Source organism: Balaenoptera physalus, assembly GCF_965194825.1.
Source record: "Balaenoptera physalus genome assembly, chromosome: 20".
Lineage (NCBI taxonomy): Eukaryota > Metazoa > Chordata > Mammalia > Artiodactyla > Balaenopteridae > Balaenoptera > Balaenoptera physalus.
Window position 1 is genome coordinate 10198190 of NC_138901.1, and position 17979 is coordinate 10216168.

Sequence of the window (17979 nt, forward strand, 5' to 3'; positions counted from 1 at the left end):
AACCGGAGAAGGAAAAACTCCCACTCGGCAAGTTGTTCAGGAGTCTGTGGGGCCCGGCCAGCCTCGGGGACCCTCAGCCTTCTGGGCAGTGACTTCCTTCGCGGCTTGACCTGCACAGAAGCAGCTGCAGACGCTCCTCTGACCCCGTCTCGCTCTGCTCCATCCTCATTCCTGCCTCTCCTCTCCTTCCCTCCTTCCCTCTAATGCATCTGCAGATACCAGAGAGTCAGGAGGCTGGACACCCAGCAAAGAAGCCTGGAGATTTCTTGCTGGTTTGGCCGAGACCACCGATTCTATGTGCCGAATCCCGGAAGGCTAAATCCAGCAGAGGAAGAACAGAAGCCCCGAGAGACTGAAGCTGTGAGTTGAGCAGCAGGTGAGAGCACATCCATGGAGGCAAGTTGGACCTCTGCCTCTGAGTGGTTTTCCCTTTATTCCCATAGACTGGCTGGAGGTGCGCCACCCACCCCCCGCCCCCCGCCAGGAAGGGGTGATTATTTGCTCGGGTATCAGTCTGCCTGGTTCAGGGTGGTGTCCTGAGCACCTAGCACAGGCCCTGGAGCACAGTAGGTGCTCATGGCACCGGCGTGGACGGGATCACTGGTGCCGCCCAGGGCCTTCCCAGGAGGATTTCGTGCAGGAGCAGGGACCCTCTCAGTGTCTGCTGGCTGGGCTTCGAGGGGAAGGGTGGTAAGGAGGGCTGACCTGGGGCCAGTACTCATTATTATATACTTTATAACTTTTCAGAAAAACACTTGTTGCTGAAAGTGAGGGTGTGGTCACTCCAGGCTCAGGTGTCTGGCATCCGCCTGCAGCAGCAGTAGACAGGAGCATGCATGTGATGGTAGAAAGGACAAAAGCAAAGTGCCTGGGAAGACCCTGAGCTGCTCAGGGGACATAGGGGGTGACCCTAGTGCTCAGGTGAGGGTGGAGGGACCCAGGGGCAGAGGGAGGGCGGCCCAGTCCTCTGTGCTGGTCTTGCCTTTCTGGTCACCTCACCAAGGCCAGGGAGGTCCCGAATTACAACCTCGTCACATGGGGAGGGACCTCCACTTTGCTAAGTGGTGAGCTGATACGTAACCCTGCTTTTCAGCCACCAAAATGAATAAAACCTGCCTTCTTTGTGGACCACCCCCGTGGATCCCAGAGACCTCTGGCCCTTCTGTTGGCCTTGAGGAAAGGCCTGCAGGATCAGAAGGAATCCGGTGTGGGCAGCCAGCCTGGCTGGCGCCCATGTCTTTCTGCCCGTCCCCCCAACAGGGGCAGACGTCCGAGAGAGACTGGACAGTTTCTCCTTTCAAGCCGCCCGCACAGGCTTTTCCCACGACGGGTTCTGTCTTATGCAGGCCGTGTCAAGGCCTCACTAGCTCCCTTCTCTCCCAGAGTGCTGCCTGCGAGCTCTGCGTGCTCCCTCTGGCACGTGACTTGGGCAAAGCTGTCCGCTCCGGAGCAGGTGGGGTGGCTGTGAATTCTGAGAGAGAGAGATGTGTGTCTTGCTCTCTGCACCGTGACCCGCCTTCCGCTCCTTGAAACCAGATGATAAATTACCCTGCCCAAGCCGAACACGCCCGGACAAGCCTCCTCTCCAACCGTAATTAATACTCGGGGGAAAACACAGACTCGGGGTTTTTATACTTTCGCACATACATGGGTGCGCACACATAGCCTCTTTCTGTTGTCCTCTAATCCCATCTCAAATGTTTCATGTCCTGCTTATTTTATGGGTGGCACAAAGGCACCCAGCTGGATACACCTTGAAAGCCAAGGGAGGCTCTGGGGATACTTGTCAGTCCCTGCAACGCAGAGCTTGACGGTTTGGGAGCTGATTTTCTGGCAAGCAGTGCCCACGTTGCTGGTACAGTGTAGCTTTGGCCTTGGAGTTAGAAATAGCCATGGGTTTGGGTGAACCCTTTGTGATCAACATTTTCAGGCACTTTCCCCCACCCTTTGTTTTTATTCCCACTATGGCAGCCTAACTGATGCACTAGTCCAAACACATGTGTGCATATATATCAAAGAGCTCCTGACATCTGATATTCCTAAAAAAAGCTCTACACTGAGTCAGGAGCTTTGCAGCCCCATGAAGCTAGACTGCTGACAACCCTGATAACGGAAATGCTCTGTCAAAGGTCGGGAGAGCCCTAGTGGGCCAGGCGGGGTCGAGTCCTCTGTGTCCCATGCTGGTCAGTTAGCTCCTTTGGTGTGGCAGGTGGAGCCACGGCTGGGAAGGGGCTCAGAAACCCAAGCTCAAGAAACCCACACTCTCTTACAGGGATCATCAACTTTGCTCAAGGGAAATTCTCGGCATGAAAAGAAGCCCGGGCAGCATGAGCCTGGGCAAATCATTTACCCATCCTAAGCCTCAGTTTGCCCCATCTATAAGATGGACCCTACGGTCAATGGGATAGCATGTTGAATGAGCTGACAGCTGTGTGAGCCCCTCGTAAGCGGGGAGATGCCATGCACAGAAAAAGGACTAAGAGTGCAGCTCCTGCCGTGCCTGGCTCAGCGGAGAGGGTGTGGGGACTGCAATTTGGAGGAGTGAATGGTCTTAGCCTCTGACAGGTCCTCCTCCCTGCTCAGTTACTTGTATTGGGGTCAAGGTGGACGCTGCCCCCGATATGCTTAAACCATGAGGCAGTTGGGGCTGCTGAGGGACTCTCGGTTCCCTTCTCCCCCACCACTGGGGGGTTTCTGACCTCCCCACCACTGAGGTTTTAAGAGGCTTGGAGGTACTGTCCTGCCCCTCCCCCCTTATTCTTTACAATCAAAAATTTCCTGAGAAGAGCCCTTTGTAACGATCTTCTAAGAGCTAAGCTCTTGATACTGCAGATTCCTCTTAATTGAGGTGGGCAGTGGGTGGGCCATTCTCAAGGAAAATGAGACAAGGGTGTTTGTCTCTACACTTGGACCTCTCACTCCCAGGCCCGAGGTGCCTTGACCAGCGCCTCAGCCTGCCTCCTTCTCAGGAGCTCCGCCCCCTTCCACCCCGGTGTCTTGAGCCAAGAGTGGTTCTTAAGACATTGGACACCAGACAATGAAGGACAGTGATCTCTGAGAGATGGGAAACCAGTGAGGCGAGTCCCCACAGCCTGCCATCTAGAGGGTTTTCAGGCCAAAGTGCAGGGACCCCAAGTAGAGCCTGGTGTTGTCCTTGAGCTGAGACAGAGCTGAGAGCTGGGGAGACCAAGTTGGCTGGAGCTGCAAGACTGGATAGCAGAGAGGAGAGAGCTGGAAAGAGCAGGGATCCTGGAGAACTGCAGAGGGTCCCCACTGAGTATTCAGCTGAGTACTCATCAGCACATGCATTTGAGGGAAGAACCATCTGAAAGGCTTAGAGGAAACCGTGCTTGGCACTCACTTGGGGCCAGGAAGAGTGTGTGTCCTCACCAGCCCCAGCCAGACTGGGACACTTCCCGGTTCATGGAGCTCAGAGGGGCTTGCCTTGGTAGCAGGGGACACCGAACCTAGACTAACCATGCCTTGGGGTCTGTCTAACAAATCTTAAAAGCAAGATCTGAGAGGATCAAACTCTCTCTAAATAACTTAATTGCATCCCAGAACAAAGCTCAAGAGTATTTCTACGAATAAAAGTATCCAGCACCCAAGAAGATAAAATTTACAGTATGTAGCATCCAATTAAAGATTACCAGGCATGGGTTTCCCTGGTGGCGCAGTGGTTAAGAATCCGCCTGCCAATGCAGGGAATACGGGGTCGAGCCCTGGTCCGGGAAGATCCCACATGCTGCAGAGCAACTAAGCCAGTGCGCCACAACTACTGAGCCTGCGCTCTTGAGCCCGCGAGCCACGACTACCGAAGCCCGTGCGCCTAGAGCCTGTGCTCTAGGCCACCAGAAGTGGTAACTATATGGATAAATATATGACTTTTTCCTTATTACTTAAATCTCTTTAAAATATAACCATTTAAACAAAAAACAGCATTGTAAGGTTTTGTAAGGTTTATTACACATGCATAAATAAAATGCATGGTAATAATAGCATGAAGGTCAAGGGGGGAGAAATGGAAGTGTACTTATACTTGTGCCAAGTGGGTTAATATCACCTGAAGGTAGACTGTAATTAGCTAAATATATACACTGTAAACTCTAAAGCAACCATCAAAATAACAAAATAAGAGGTATAGCTAATAAGTCAAGAATGGAGATAAAATGGAATAATAAAAAAATACTCAATCCAAAAGAAAGCAATAAAAGAGGGAAAAGGGAATAAAGAACAAATGAGAAAAACAGAAAAAATAGTGAGATGATAGACTTAAGCCTATGCTGGATTAGAGTTTGAAAATCAATGAATATAATTCACCAAGTTTTTAAAGTTTTTTTTTTTAAGGCAGCAATTAGAGGAAAATGATCCTCTTTATTTTTTTTTGAATTTTTGAATTTTATTTATTTTTTTATACAGCAGCTTCTTATTAGTTATCCATTTTATACATATTAGTGTATATATGTAAAAGTTGTTTTTTTAACAAACTAAAAAAGGAAAAGCATATGACCATTTCAGTAGACACAGGAGAGGAATTTAACAAAAGTCAACATCAATTTCTAATAAAAAACTGATAAAACCTTTCAACAAGCTAGCAATAGAAGGGGACTAGGAATAGAAGGGAATCTACGAAAAACCTACAGCTAATATCATACTTGACAGTGAAAGGCTTACTATCTTTTAAGATCAGGTACGAAACAAGAATGTCCATTTTCACCACTTCTATTCATTGTTCTACTGGAGGGTCAGTGGAACAAGGCAAGGAAAAGCAATAAAAGGTCTCCAGATTGGAAAGGAAGGAGTAAAACTGTCTTTATTCAAAGACAGCATGATCATCAATGTAGAAAATCTGATGGAATCTACAAAAAAGCTACTAGAACTAGTCAGTGAGTTTAGCAAGGTTTCAGGATAGAAGAGTGATATCCAAAAACATAATTGTATTTCTATACACTAGCAACAAACAATCAGAAATTGAAAGAAAAATACCATTTAAAATAGCATAAAATATGCAATACCTAGGGATACTCCACAAAAATTCACACATTATTGATTACTAGAAATTCAGTCACATATCTCTATAAATTCTCCTAGTGTGGTAACATGAGTCAGATTAAGAAATCTTGGTTTTCCCTCCAGTTTGAAGCCCAGACAAAATGTGAGCTTAAGAGGCCTCTCTCATGCTTATTGTCTCCTGGGTCCCACTGGGTTGCAACTACCTGGCTTTATAACTCAGAGTTAGTAGAAAGAGGGATGAGAGTAGTATTTTTTCCCAGGTTGGAGGAAATCCTGGACCACATTTCATCACTACCCCCATGGAAGAAGAATGCAATAAAAGATGAAAATCTAAATGGTAAAGAAATCAAAAAGGGACAGGGAAAAGATCTCTTCAAACCACTTTACTTATGAAAGTATAAAAGTCCTATTCATAGTAGGGTTAATTTTTCCACCACATTCCTTTACATGCTTCTTCCTTATGGGTGAAGGAAGGTGGGAAATTTTGCAACCTAGAGGTTATGCTCCAGCTACAATCACCCACTGCTTGGACCCTTGCTTTAAAAATGAATAAAGTGGCCATTATAAAAAAAAATATGCAGTACCTAGGGATAAATCTGACAAGAGACATGTAAGACCTATACACTGAAAATTGCAAACTACAGATGAGAGAAAGGAGCCCCAATTAACTGGGGAGACATACCTTGTTTATGAGTCAGGAGACAATACTGTTAGGATTCAAGTTGATCTATAGACTCAATGCAATCTGGATCAAAATCCCAGTGGGCATTAAAAAAAAAAATTCACGTGTGGATTCTAAATTTAGGGGACCTACAATAGCCAATACAACTTTAAAAAAAAAGAACAAAGCTGGAGGGCTAACATTACCTGATTTTCAGACTTATTATAAAGCTACAATAATCATGACAGTATGGTATGGCATCAAGGTAAACAAATAGATCAATGCAACTAAGTCCAGAAATGGACCCACACATATATGACAACTAATTTTTCACCAGGCTGAAAAGGTAATTCAATGGATAAAGGACAGTTTTTTTTTTTTAAATAAGTAATACTGAAATCATGGGCTATCCATATGCAGAAAAATGAGCTTGAAGCCGTACCTCCCACCGTACACAAAAATGAACTCAACATAAATCATAGACCTAAATGTAACACCTAAAACCTATAAAATGTTTAGAAGAACGGATAGGAGGAAAAAAGTCTTGGTGACTTTGGGTCAGGCTAAGATTTCTTAGATACAGCATGATCTATGAAGAACACATTAGTAAACTAGGCTTTATCCAAATGAAAAAGTCAGCTCTTTGAAAGGACACTATTGAGAGAATGAAAAGTCAGACCAATTAGAAGAAAATATCTGCAAAGCAGGTGTCTGATAAAGGACTTGTATCAAGAATATATAAAGAACTCCCCAAACTCAACAATAAGAAAACAAACCACCCAAAAAATATAGGCAAAGATTTGAACAGACACTTCACCAAAGGAAATTTTGGAACGTCAGACAACCACATGAAAGATGTTCAACATCATTTGTCATCAGGGCAATGCAATGGAAACCACGACCAAATACCATTTCATACTTGTTAGAATGGTTAAAATTATAAAGACCGATAACACCAAGTGTTGGTGAGAATATAGAACTGTGATCCTCACACCTGGCCGGTGGGAATGTGAAATGCTGCAATCACTTTGGAAGACAGTTTGGCATTTACTTAAAAAGTTGAACATATGCCTTCCATAGGATCCAGCCATTTCATTCTTGGTATTTTACCCAAGAGAAAAGCAAGCAGGTGCCTATACAAAGACTTGGACACAAATGCTCATAGCAGCTTTATTTGTAATAGCCCCAAACTGGACACAACCCAGATGTCCTTCAAGGACTAAATGGATAAACAAACTATGGTGCATTCATAGCATGGAATACTACTCGGTAATAAAAAGGATGAACTATGGATGAATACCACCACCTGGTTGAATCTCAACATAATTATCCTGCATGAAAGAGGCTAAACCCCACGCCCCCCAAAAGAGTACATATGGCATGATTCTATTTATATAAAACTCTAGGAAAAACAAACCATTTTATAGTGACAGGAAGCAGATCAGTGCTTGCCTGGGAAGAGGGGATTGGGAAAGGGTGGGAGGAAGAGGTTAAAGGGGCATCAGGAAAGTGTCGGGGGTGGTGAATATGTTCGGTATCTTGACAGTAGCGATGATGTTGTGGGTATAAACATATGTCAAACGTTAAATTGCACACTCTAAATACACGTAGTTGATTGAGTGTGCATTATACTTTGATAAAGCTGATTAAAACACCAAGTCTGCAAAAATTCAAGTCAGCAAATCACCGCATCATTCCTTAGAGCGCAAATGGACTCTTTATCCCACAGACAGATTCACCTGAAGACTCGTTTGTATGCTTCCATGTAAAATGAGACTCATTTTATAAAGACGGCATGGCAAGAAAGCTGCCATATGAAGCCACTATTCTTGTGGTTACAATACTCCGTAAGAGCATGAGACCAAGGCTGACTGCACTTTCTCTGTCCCCTCCTATGGAGAAATGCATCGAACACTCACAGAGACAGGACAGCCACTCCCTGGGGACCCTGTCATGCGTCGCCCAGGGCCACAAGAAGAGGAGCCCTGATGGAAGGCCAGTGAGCGGGGCCCACGCTGTCCTCCCCACATAGCCTCCATGGTCTGCGGTGAGCGGTTTCCAGGACAAAGCTCCCTGGCCAAGTCAAGCTCCATTTGGCCAACGCCCACTTCTGGGCCAAGCAAGGGTGGGCTTGCAGCAAAAACAATACAAAAGCGAACACCAAACTAAATTTCCAGTGTTTGGCTCAGGAAAGCGTCAGACTCCTCCCACTTGACAGCGTTACTTCCGTTTCTGATCTGAGAACACGCTTTGCCATCCTTGTCACCTGCAGCCCAAGACCGAGGACCCCATGACGAGAAGCCCGCTGGGACCCAGGGTTACAAATACACGGCGAACCTGCCTTTTCTAATTTCGTTCACAACAAATATACATTATGTTTATAATAACTTTTCCCCCCAAAGTATAACTCTGAAAATGAATCTACAAAGGAGATCAGCTGCAGGCGGAAGGAACACAGGGACCCAGGGCTCAGGTCACAACTGTCCAGTCCCCCCGTGGGGATCAGCATCGGGAACTGAGCCCCCTCCCCGAGGAGACCAGGCCACAGAGGGGAGTCAGACCACCCTGGACCAGTGAGCCTGAGGTGCCCTTGGTTCAGAAGGCTGTGCAGTTCAGGGGTGCACACCTGGGCCCTGAGTACCTGGGGTGGGGGAAGGGAGGGCAGGGACCAGGAAGGAATCAGCACTGCTTCCCTGGCCACTTAGAGCTGCTAAGCAGTGTCACCTTTAAACAAACTCCTGTCCCCTCATTTCCCTTCTGGCTCCTCTGGCTCCCCAGGCCTGCCTTCCCAGGCATTTTGGACAGGCCCATTGGGGGAAGAGCGCTAAATAAGCCACCCCCACTTCAGCCTCCACAAATCCCCTCCCTCCAGCGCATAGGAAACCCAGAACCCCCAGCAATCATTGTCAGCAGCTCCCAAGATGTTCAACATGGGCATATCTGTCAAAAACTATTCAGGAAAAAAAAGAGAAAGTCTTTATACCTTTTATTCAGCCAATTTTTCCCGAGGCACTGTGGGCTCTCTAAGAAAAAAAAAGAGAGAAAAAGGGGAGAGGATTAGAATCATTGTCGTCATCGCACATCTGGTTGCTGGCTGCGATTTGCTCATTGACTAGCCAAGTCTGGAAGAAGAGGCATTATCTCCCTGGGAGGCCGAGGAAACCTGCCCACATTAAACTGCACGGCCAGTGTGGCTGGGAGTCTACGTCTGATTTAACAGGCAAAGACAAAGGGAAACAGAACACCATGGTCCTGTCGTCCAGATTTTCCAAACTCATTTTCCCTGCCACTCTGGGGTATTCCTTTGTGTTTTTTTCTCTGTCTTCCCTTTGCCCCAAACTCTGAGTTGCCCCCTCCTCTTCTTCCTTACCCCCACCTGGTTTTCAGGTTATTCTCATATGGGGACTTTGTGAATTGTGGATGTGGTGTTTAATCCCAAACTGGGTTCCCCTGCCACCTGCACTGGTTTGTCCCCACCTCCCCAGGTGTCTCTCTGGGTGGGGTCATGGTGCTCACATCTATTTTAATATTCGTCAAAGGATAACACAGGGTGGGACTTCCCTGGTGGCACAGTGGTTAAGAATCTGCCTGCCAATGCAGGGGACACGGGTTCGAGCCCTGGTCTGGGAAGATCCCACATGCCGCGGAGCAACTAAGCCCGTGCGCCACAACTACTGAGCCTGAGCTCTAGAGCCCGCGGGCCACAACTACTGAGCCCACGCGCCACAACTACTGAAGCCCACATGCCTAGAGCCTGTGCTCTGCAACCAGAGAAGCCACAGCAATGAGAAGCTCGCACACTGCAACGAAAAATAGCCCCCGCTCACCGCAACTAGAGAAAGCCTGTGCTCAGCAACAAAGACCCAACGCAGCCAAAAATAAATAACTAAAATAAATAAAAATTAAAAAAGAAAAAAAAGGATAACACAGGGAAAAGTGGAAGGGTTGCTATTGCTTAAAGAGAAGTAAGAGAATTCTAAATCTCACAAATACATGATTTCAGAAGCCACTGTTGTGTGTTGTTTGGAATTAGGTGCAGCTTCCAGGAGCTTCCATTGGCAGGAGCAGCTCAGAGCTAGTGCCAGACTAGCAGGGGCCAGGCGTTAACTCCTTTTATAATCCAGGAACCTGGGGCCAGAGAGATCAAGGTACTTGTCTAGAGTCACAAAGCTGATTCCTGGGGGCCTGAGGACTGCACACATGTGTCTGGACTCTTAATCCTGCCCTTTTCTCATTGGGCACTTCAGAGATTAGAAATGAGGGTGTGTGTGTGTGTGTGTGTGTGTGTGTGTGTGTGTGTGTACTTTTTCTGGACTTAAATTCTCCTTATTTATTTTAGTAATGTTTCATAATTTTATAGGTACATATCCTGCACATCTATTTTTATTGTGGTAAAATACACATAACATAAAATTTACCATTTTAGCCATTTTAAAGTGTACAATTCAGTGGTATTAAGTACATTCACATTGTTGTGCAACCACCACCATACCTGGTTCTAGAACTTTTTCATCACCCCAAAAGGAAACCACGTACCCATTAAGAAGTCACTCCCCATCGCCCTCTCTCAACTGTGTGTGTATTTCTTTTTTTAAACTTAGCATAAACAGGATAAAGACAAGTGGAAAGCTTCTAAAATCAAAAGGCAGTCAGACTGGACCTCTTTCTTAAGATGTAGAAATTCACCATCATTACCATCATCAATATCACCAGGAAGAGCAGGTAGATGCTGTCACTTATTTCGCACATTTTACGTGCCAGGTGCAGGCACTACTCTTACCATCCCCATTTTTCAGGTGAAAAAACTGAGGTGCACTTTGGTTAAGCAACTGCACCACCAGTAACTGGGGCAACCGGGTTTCCCTGGCAGGTTCCCACTGTGCTGCACTCCCTCTCACCCACAAATGGAAAGAGGCACCCTTCTCCGTGGGAAACGAGAATTAAAGGTGGAAGGAGAACATTTAATGTGTGGAGCCTGCTTGGCCTGTGTTAGAGTTTGTGCAAATCACGAAGGCGGTATTTCATGGGAAATCGCACCCCTAACCCCCAACCACAGCAGGGAGGGCCGTGGGCCAAGGTGTGGCTGAACTTGAACCACACAAGGAGAGGCCATCACAGAGGTGGCCCCCCTATAGCCTCTGTTTGTTGCTCGGCATCTCCCCCCACCCCCCAGTCAAATGGCAAAAGCAAGTACTTCTGGCACATGTCTACACGCACCTCACAAAGTGACTCGATGCGATTGGAAGGCACCGTCGAATGAAGGCGTCATTACAAAACGAGATGGATTGAATCAATCAGCTTTCATCAACCGCCGCCTTCAGTTGATTTGGGGGATTTTCTTATTGTTGCCTTTTTTCTTGTTTTTTTTTTTTTCTTAAAGTGAGTTTTCCTCCCAGTGCAATTCAATTTGGTTCCATTTAATTCAATCCATGCAGCCCCAGTGAGCAAACACACACACTCGCTGCAGCACAGGTCTGGGCCAAGCGTGCGGGAGTTGGATGGGAGGGGCCTGCCCTGCTGGGCAGGCGGCTGCAGGGCCAGAGAACGAGGGCTAGTCCAGGATTTGGGGTGGGGCGCTTCCTTCCTCCCTGTCCTTGTCTCTCCTCCACCGAAACAACTCCCAAGATCCCTCTCCTTTATCCACTGTGTCCAACCCACAGATTTCCTCTAAGCGCCAGGGAAGTTCTGGCCCGGAATTCCCAGTCTTTGGGCAACATCAGGGCTGGCAAGGCGTCCCCACCCCCACCCAGCCTCCACTAGTCCTCAGGTCCTGAGTCACTCCTTGAGTTCTCCTAAATGTTTCCCATGGTTACAAGTGTCCTTATTTGGTCAAAATATTTGGTACCTATGCCATTTGAACCCAGGGGTTACACCGACTCGGCCCACGTCAGGAGTCTCAGAGGCTGGGACCCATGTCCATCTCCAAAGAACCTCCATGTTTTGAAAGACCCAGAACCAGAGGGGTGGTCGGGAGGACGTGCTGAGCCTGATGCCTTCATCAGGTGGCACATGACGGTCCAGCCTATTTTCCTAGGCTTCTTCAGGCTGAGCCGCCCTGGCTCTTCCCTTTCCTCTGTCCGGGTACAGAATCTCCAGAGTAATGAAGTTTTCACCTGTGCCTCCCTGGAGGCTCTTGCTACTTGGAAAGGAAGTGGGGCCCGTGTAGACCTGCTTCCTCTGTGGTCTGGCTCTCCTCCTGGCGTGAGCCAGACGGGGATGGGCCGACTCCGACGGGGCTTGTCTTGCATTGTGAGACACACACTGGTTTCTCCCTTCCTCTTCCATGTCTCCAGCATTTCCCATCCTCCCACCCTCTGCCCTCTACTCTCTCACCTCACCCACCCTGTCCCACCACCACATCTGGGAGAGGAGGGAGGGAGGAGCCTGGGGCTTGCCCTGCTCCGTGGGCCTTGCTGACAACGCCCGCCCGTGGGCGGGCTGGCGGGCCGGGAAACGTGCAGCAGACTCTCAGCCTCACAGTTAGCAAACACTGCTCTCGGCCACCCGGCGGGATAATCAATTATGGAGATTTTTGCCTCCGTGATCAGGTTTGTGGAGGAGCACAGATCATCAGCCCAGGCGTGCTGAGTGCCCGAGCACACCCGTGGAAAACCCTTCAGCAGAGTCCAAAGAGAGCAAGACGCATTTACCAAGCTCAGAGGGTCCCCACCTGGCCCAACTCCCACTGCAGCAGCCTCTGCACGAAGTCTGCTGAGCTAGAAACTGCAGACTTCCCAGGGGAGACTTGGTGGGCAAGGAGTTACCCAGAGCGGGGCTGCTCTCCCTTTGCTGGGGCGGGAAGTCCCCACCATCTGGCACTCACCCACTGGCCTGTGACTCCCACCCCCACCCCACAGAGGCCATATCTCACCGGCCCCACGGCCCCAGAGCCTGGTGCAGGGCCAATACAGACGGAGGCAGTGGATGTTTGGTGGACGCATGAATGAATGAACCATCCGGCAAGTGTTTGCCGCGAGGGATCGGGACCAGATGACCATTTTGAGAAGCGGGACTGGGTGCTTCTAGAGTGATATTTGCTCCTGGGGGTCCCGTTGTGTATGGACACTCACCCCCATGGGACCATTCCTCACGGTCTCCCTGCTCAGTCCTCCTTCAACACAGACTTCACCGGCTCACAGCTTAACCTGCCGCCCTCACCCCTGTCCCCCTCTGATGCCGAGTTCCTCTTGGGCTTTTCTCTGCAATTCTCCTCAAGAGCATTAGCATCTGCTTTTATTCAACTCCATCCAAATGACGGAGGTCACCCTCTTTAACCTGTGTTCTCTTCTGTCCATAAACCATTGGATTTTTCAGAAATTAAACCTCAACTTCCTTGTATCACCCTTGGGATAAAAGAACACGCATCCTGCACCCCTATGTTCATAACAGCCCTATTTACAATGTCCAAGACATGGAACCATACTAAATGCCCATTGACAGATGAATGGATAAAGAAGTTGTGGTACATATATACAATGGAATATTACTCAGCCATAAAAAAGAACGAAATTGAGTCATTTGTTGAGACGTGGATGGATCTAGAGACTGTCATACAGAGTGAAGTAAGTCAGAAAGAGAAAAACAAATATCGTATATTAATACATGTATGTGGAACCTAGAAAAATGGTACAGATGAACTGGTCTGCAGGGCAGAAGTTGAGACACAGATATAGAGAGCAAACGTATGGACAACAAGGAGGGAAAGCCGCGGAGGGGTGGGGATGGTGGTGTGCTGAATTGGGCGATTAGGATTGACATGTATACACTGATGTGTATAAAATTGATGACTAATAAGAACCTGTTGTATAAAAAATTAAATAAAATAAAATTCAAAAATTAAAAAAAAAACTCAAAAAAAAAGATGTGGTATATATATATTCAATACACACACACACACACACACACACACACACACACACACACACACACACCCCCAATGGAATATTAGTCAGCTATAAAAAAGAATGAAATAATGCCATTTGCAGCAACATGGATGGACCTAAAGATTATCCTACTAAGCGAAGTAAGTCAGAAAGAGAAAGACAAATACCATATGATATCACTTATATGTGGAATCTAAAATACAATATAAATGAACACATCTACGAAACAGAAACAGACTCACAGACAAAGAGAACAGACTTGTGGTTGCCAAGGGGGATGGGGGGTAGGGGAGGGATGGATTGGGAACACCTGAAACTAACACAACATTGTAAATCAACTATTGGGTTGGCCAAAAAATTTGTTTGGTTAGTAAATACATTGTTCGATAAAATTCTTGGTGAAAATGAAAAATGTATTTTAGTTTTACTTAAAAACGAACGAACTTTTTGGCCAAACCAATATAATTCAATAAAATTGAAAAAAAAAAGAACACTCATCTATTAGTAAAACCAATTTTTAGTGTGGGTCATGCAAAATGACTTGCCAGAAAAACTCCTCTCCCATCATGGCCCAGACGCCCCCTCACTGGTGGCTCTCCCGTGGCACACCCTGGACTTCCTCCCTCCCCTTCCCAGCCAGGTGCCGAGTCACTTGACTGTGGGGCAGGGGTAGAAAGGTATGGAGAAAGTGTATTCGTGACTGGTTGTGACTCCAACTATTTGCTAAAATTATTTACTAGTAGCCATCTTGTCTCTTATTTATTGAGCATCTATTATGTGCCAGACACTGAATATACAAGCCTCAGATCAGCCCATGAGGTAGGCATTATTATCCCTGATTTCCCGATGAGAAAAAGGATGCTCAGATATTCATCCAGGTCCATTTCACTTTAAGTCCCAGTCCACTGCACCACACCCTCCTGCACTTTTGGGGAAGAGGGTTTGGAGAATCCATCATTTTTCAATACCTGTCTTCTTAGCTCCACTGGCAAGAATAACCCAGTCTGCCACAGACGCCTATGTTCCAGGACAAAGAGAAAATGGTCTGTCCTGTCAGGGGTGTTTGGGAGAGGAAGAGCTTGTTGATGCTGAAGGCGCTGAGGAGGCTGCCGGTGACAGCACAGACCCATTTCTGCAGGAGGACGCTTGGGTGTCTGAGTCAGCGCGGGCTGCCATAAAAAAATACTGCAGCCTGGGGGGCTTAAGCAGTTCTGGAGGCTAGAAGACTGAGATGCAGGTGCCGGCGTGGTTGGGTTCTGGTGAGAGCCCACTTCCCTGCTTGCAGACGGCTGCCTTCTTGCTGTGTCCTCACACAGTAGGGAGAGAGCTGTGGCATCTCTTCTAATAAGAAGGGCACTAATCCCATCACGGGACCCTATCCTCATGACCTCATCTAACCCTAATGACCTCCCAAAGACCCCACCTCCTAACACTATCACAGTGGGGGTTAGGGCATCAACCCACGAATTTGGGAGAACACAAATGTTCAGTCCGTGGCACGTTCCCCAGCATTCACTCTTTCCTTTGCTTTTTTCTTTCTGCACCTTCTCAAGAGCCCTGGTGCTGGGCTCTTGTTTAAGATCAGAGCAGATTTATCTGGCGTCGTACAAGTTGCTGCAGTGCAGTCGCCAGCCCAGGAAGGATCTTAGGGGCCCCTTGCCTACCGTGGTCATGCTGTTGATTAGGGTCTCTGCTCAGAGAGCCTGGTGCCCTCCCCCACCTTGACCTTCTGGGGAGGAACAAGGCCAGGTGGATGGTATTGAGGCAGCATTAAAAACCCTGCTTGTCCACTGCTACTCTTGTTGTATTACTTTGGATTTTATTATATAGCCTATTTTGTGCTCTAAGAGGAACTGGAGGTGAACGGTGCAGTTTTATAAATAAAAAATTAACCGTGGGTGGCTTAAACATGACTTTTGATGATGGTCATCACAACTCCAGAGCCATGTCAATTTAAAGGTGTTTTTTTTTTTTCCTTTTTATGAAAAGAAATTCACCTTTGGAGAGAAGAGGAGAGGACAGGAGAGGAGGGGAGTGGAGGGGAGAGGTGGGGAGGGGAGAGGAGGGCTGCTGGCTCCTGGCTCAGAGACCCCGAGGCACTGAAAGGGAGACTGGGGAGTTCTAGCAGGTTCTGGCCATCAGTGGTTGCAGGGCCCACTGGGGTTCTGAGCACACAGCAAACAGGGCCACCAGGGGAAGAGTCACTTCCCGATGGGCCCTCGCAGGGCGTCAGGGCAGGAGCGAGGTTACTCTGTGCTCAGAGCAGCCCAGACCCCTCTCCCAGGAAGGCCAGCCAGGGATTAGGGCCCCCCCAGCCACAGTCCCCACTTCAAGGTCCTCCAAGGCCTTTAGTCCTGCTCCAGGGGGCAGGGAGCAGGTGGGTCCATCTCACCCTCTGCCCGAAGGGCGGCCCTGTGGGCCCTGTGGCAGGAACAGCACAGCTGACACCTGCTGAGTGTGCAGGCAGCGGGTGGGGAAAGCCCAGCAGCCCGTTGTGGGGCCACTGGTCCCAGAACGCACGTGGCTTTGGTGCCCAATGTCTGCCAAACCCTTCTGTCTGTTTGTGACTCCCCAGCAGTCCCTTCTCTGACCTTCTGTGGACAGCTGGCTCTCCCGGCTGTGATGGACTTTGCAAACTCCTGAGCTTCCAGATCCCCACCCGGCCCAGCCCCATGGCCCCTGTGCTGCCTCTGCCTTTGCCAGCAGCCCCGATGCTGTCAATTGCTCATGCTGTGTAGGAGGCTCTGTCTGGTGGGATGAGGTCGGCAGGCAGCTGGTGGGGAGGGCCTTGGGGAAGGTGCTCCTCCACGTTAGCCGAACTCAGCATGGACCTGGGATTTGAGTGAGCTCACTGGTCACAGGACCAGTGGCATTTCCAGCATCTGAGCTGTCTGTCAGCACTACTGCATGTCACCCCTCTGTCCTGGGGTTGGCCAGGAGCAGAAAGTAAGGCCCAGGGAGGGAGTTTTCCCAAGGTGGACACAGCTCCGAAGGACCAAAGCTGGGACAAGAATGTCCAGTGCCACCAAGCAGGTGGCAGATGGTGTGGGGCAGGGACCAGAGAACCCGCTGTGGACGCGGAAACCATCCAGGGGCCAGAGTCACAGAGGAAGTGTGGCAGAGCAGGGGTGGCACCTCCTCCCTGAGGAGCTTTCCAACACACAATCCCTATCGCCAGGAGCCCAGCATTGGGTTATTTCAGCAAGTCTACGGAACCCACTTGGCCATCAGCCCAAGGAGGAGATGCCAGCTGTACTGGGTAGAATGGTACCCCCAGAAATGTGTGTCCCCCTGCAACCTCAGAATGGGAGAGAGGGTCTTTGCAGATGTAGCCAGTTAAGGGTGAAGATGAGATCATCCTGGATTAGGTAGGTCTTAAGTCCAATGAGAGTGTCCCCGTAAGAACCAGAAAAGGAGGAGACACAGGCACAGAGAGGCCATGTGACAACAGAGGCAGGGACTAGGGTGATGTGGCCACAAGCCAAGCAAAGCCTGGGCCTCCAGAAGCTGGAAGAGGCAGGAAGGATCCTCCGCTAGAGCCTTTGGAGGGATCGTGGACCTGCTGACACCTTTATTTCAGGTTTCTGGCTGCCAGGACTGTGAGGGAATAATTTCAGTTGCTGTAAGCCCCATAGTTTGTGGAAATGTGTCACGGCAGCCCCAGGACACTAATCCGCCAGCCTTCTCCAAACGCCTTAGAATGATCATGACATTTGCCCCAACCCACGCTGCACCTCTCTTGTCCTGGCCTGGGCAGCCTGGGTCCAGACCCCAGCAGCCCTTCCTCCTACTCACTGGTCCTCTGTGACGTCATTCTGATGATGCCCACTCTCCGATGCTCACCCCTCCGAGACCTGTTCTTTCGAATGCAAACTAGAGGGACGGGGAGGCCATGGCTGAGCTGTGGTCTGAGGAGAAGGATGCTGCACGGCACGCTGGTGTCTTGCAAACGGATCCTGAGAAACATCTTTCAGGCTGAAAGACCCCAGGAAAACCGTTGTTCCCTTGACGCGTATTTTGTATCCACTTTTTTAAAAAAAATAAATTTATATATTTTTGGCTGTGTTGGGTCTTTGTTGCTGTGTGCTGGCTTTCTCTAGTTGCGGTGAGCGGGGGCTATTCTTCATTGTGGTGCATGGGCTTCTTATTGCGGTGGCTTCTCTTGTTGTGGAGCACGGGCTCTAGGCGCGCGGGCTTCAGTAGTTGTGGCACTCAGGCTCAGTAGTTGTGGCTCGTGGGCTCTAGAGCGCAGGCTCAGTAGTTGTGGCACACAGGCTTAGTTGCTCCGCGGCACGTGGGATCTTCCCAGACCAGGGCTCGAACCCGTGTGCCCTGCCTTGGCAGGCAGATTCTTAACCACTGCGCCACCAGGGAAGCCCTTGAATCCACTTTTTAATTTGTTTGGGGTTTTGGGGGTTTTGT

At 48.8% G+C, this 17979-nt stretch overlaps 1 protein-coding gene across 19 annotated transcripts in view; it reads right to left on the bottom strand.

Moving 5' to 3' along the window:
- Positions 1–17979, bottom strand: part of RBFOX3 (RNA binding fox-1 homolog 3) — a 454119-nt gene that overhangs the window by 119000 nt on the left and 317140 nt on the right. For 16 of the 19 annotated variants that reach the window (XR_014257851.1, XR_014257852.1, XM_082443027.1 and 13 more), the window contains one exon: positions 8658–8697. The exons of the other annotated variants lie outside the window; for them this stretch is intronic. The gene's annotated coding sequence lies outside the window, so the exon portion shown is untranslated. The remainder of the gene's footprint in view (positions 1–8657; positions 8698–17979) is intronic. 19 annotated transcript variants of the gene reach the window in all.